Source organism: Elephantulus edwardii, unplaced genomic scaffold, assembly GCF_000299155.1.
Source record: "Elephantulus edwardii isolate Elephantulus edwardi_28Jun2011 unplaced genomic scaffold, EleEdw1.0 scaffold00284, whole genome shotgun sequence".
NCBI classification, from domain to species: Eukaryota; Metazoa; Chordata; class Mammalia; order Macroscelidea; family Macroscelididae; genus Elephantulus; species Elephantulus edwardii.
In genome coordinates, this window is record NW_006400034.1 from 2,441,952 (window position 1) to 2,444,814 (window position 2,863).

Consider the following 2,863-nt stretch of genomic DNA (forward strand, 5'->3'; position numbering starts at 1 on the left):
TATAGGCTTGTAAGATGATCTTTCTACATGCATAATTGCATATACTGTAAAGAGGCAGCAAAGAGATATAAACTACTTAATCAAATACCCTGAAAGAATGTGTTGCTACTCCTAGGACCTAAAGACCACAGCCTTGGGGCACATCAAGATCAACTGTCATAATTTAGTCCACAAAAGCAATGTTCTATATCCTACCTTGATTGAATAGTGATTGTTGTTGTTGTTATTAAGTGCCGTTGAATTGTAGAGAACTCATAGTGACCCTATGAAAGAAAGACCTGAACACTTGTATAACTTCCATCGTTATACAATAGAGTTCCGGAGGTAAACTATTTCGAAAGTGGATGCCACTCCTGATTCCAAGCTTGTTTTATTTGGGAAGCTCCACCAAACACTGTCCACCAAAGGTAACCATTATCGCACTTGACACATCAGTGTCACAGTGTTCAGCCTCACAGCAACCACAAGTTTCCTCTGTACAGCAAATGGACAGACGAGTGCTATGCCACTTAGAAGAATGTTTGACCCAAAACAATTAAAACCAGGCCTGAGAGCCACAGGCTCGAAGGCCCAACCAAATTTAAGAACCAAGGTAAGGTTCAAACACCATGAGTTCCATCATTCCATATTCCTCCATAATCAAGCATTCCCATTGGCTCTCACCATCCAAAAACTCCCGTCTGGAAGCATTCTGCTGATTCCCCAAGCTCCTCCTATTCTGATGCCACACATTTCTTCATATAGTCTAACTTTTTGAATGATTTGTTCAGCAAATAGACTTAATCCACTTCAGGAAATGACACAACCTTGATGCATATCTTCCTTGATTTTAATCCATTGTATATTCCCTTGCTCTGTTTGGATAAAAGGTCATGAGTAGCCATCTAAGGTGTAACTATTGCTTTCTCCCTGTCTGAAACAAACAAGAGTGAAGAAGATCAAAGATGCATAGAAACAATTAGTTAAAAGGACCACATGAACTTGAACCCCCACAATTCTGAGACCAGTAGAACTGAATGATGCCGGGCTACCATTGATGATTTCTCTAAAGGTAATCACAACAGAGGGTCATGGACAGAGCAGTAGAAAAAAGTGAAACAGAACTCAAAATCATAAAAATGGCTTTGCTTGCTTGTCTGTCTAATAGAGACTGGAACCCCTGAGACTAAGACTCTTAAAATTACCCTTTTGGGCCTGGAATAAAGTCACCCCTATGGTTCAAATTTCAGCGAAACAAATAAGGTTAACAATAACACTGGGGAAGTAATAACTTCTTCGAACATTCTAGAGTGAAATAGCATCATGTGCCCAGGGATAAAGTTTAAGAGACAAGAAGGGATAGGTTAGAAGGAAAGGCAATGGAAATTGCAGGGAGATGGTGAAAAGAGTGCTGTTCCAAGGTGGGAATCAGAACTAACATCATAAAACAAAACCTATGTGGATGATTGAATGGGAAACAAACTTGGTCGGGGAACTTTCCCTAAAAGTATCATAATTGTTTTAAAATTACAGACTTAAACTGACATTCCAGAAAAACAAATAAACCACTTTAAGCAGTAAGATAATGAGAATAAGATTATTACGATGAAAGAAACAGAGAAAAAGAATGTAATTTATATATAATCGATATAGTTGGAAAAATATAGTGCAAAAAATGCACTCAAAAGTCACCAATGAATTGTTGCTATTGGTAATTGCCATTGAATATAGCACAACTCAGGGCGACCCTATGAACAAAAGGCCCAGAGCCTTTCTATAACTATAGTCATTTATCAAAGTTCATAGAATTTCCAGAGGCATGTTGTTTAGGAAGTGGATGCCATCCTGCTTCTAACACCAATGATAAGACGAATTTATTTTGTTTCTTCGATCAAATAAAAGAAAGGAACAAATAATATTATATGATTATAAATTTTTGTTAATTAATCATTGATAACATAAAATTCCGCCATTCAATATCCAGTATAATATCTGTCACCAAGTCTATCTTTTCCAACTATTATTCTTTCTACTTTATTTCCAATTTCTGCATTCTGGTCTCTTACTATTTTTTAATCAATTTTTTTAATATAAAATTTTGACGGGTGGAGGGAGGGGTGAGTTAAGGAAATGGAAAAGAGCGGGTATGAAAACAATGTATATGAAATTTTCAAGTAAACCGGTATAAAAAAATTTAATTTTTATTATTACTGGAAATCCATTCATTCTAGACATTATTTTGATATTGTTATTATGAGCTATCGAATCAGCACTGACTCATAGCTGACCGTCTAGTGGGCTTTCAGAGGCAGTCAATTGCACGGGATTTGATTGCCCATCTTATTCTCACAGAGCAGCTAGTGGAATTGGAACACGTGTCTTTGGATGAGCAACACCGTTTCTTACTAATAAGCTCCCAGAGGTCCCCTTATTTAAATAATATTTCATTATAATTGAAGTAGCATATTAATAGTTTTCTAAATTTATGTTTTACTTGATGTTTTAAGATAAGCTTAAGAATTTGGGGGAAGGGTTTACTGTGATTTGAATAATAATTTAATTAATTTTCTTTATTTGGGTTTTTAATTAAATTTTATTAATTAATTTTAATGAACATTTTCAGAGGTTTTGGATTTCTATTCATTCATTATTGCACTATTTTCTCTACTCCCCCCCAGTTCATTCCTCTTTTTTTCCTCTTGAAAGTCTGTTTTAATTGTCCCATTGCCACAGCACTTGTCAAAACCAGTTCTGATTAATCTCCTTTGTCAGTGTGTCCTTTGCCACTCCCTATCACTCCTTCCTGAGGAGACTTCACCCTGATTCATAAGGAAAAAGGAACAGCATATTCTCTTAGCTACTTCCTGCTGAAAAGGGACGCTGT

General features: G+C 36.1%; 1 protein-coding gene across 1 annotated transcript in view; it reads right to left on the reverse strand.

Moving 5' to 3' along the window:
• LOC102850824 (glycine N-acyltransferase-like) overlaps positions 1 to 2,863 on the reverse strand; it is a 20,869-nt gene that overhangs the window by 6,424 nt on the left and 11,582 nt on the right. The gene's annotated exons all lie outside the window — the stretch shown is intronic.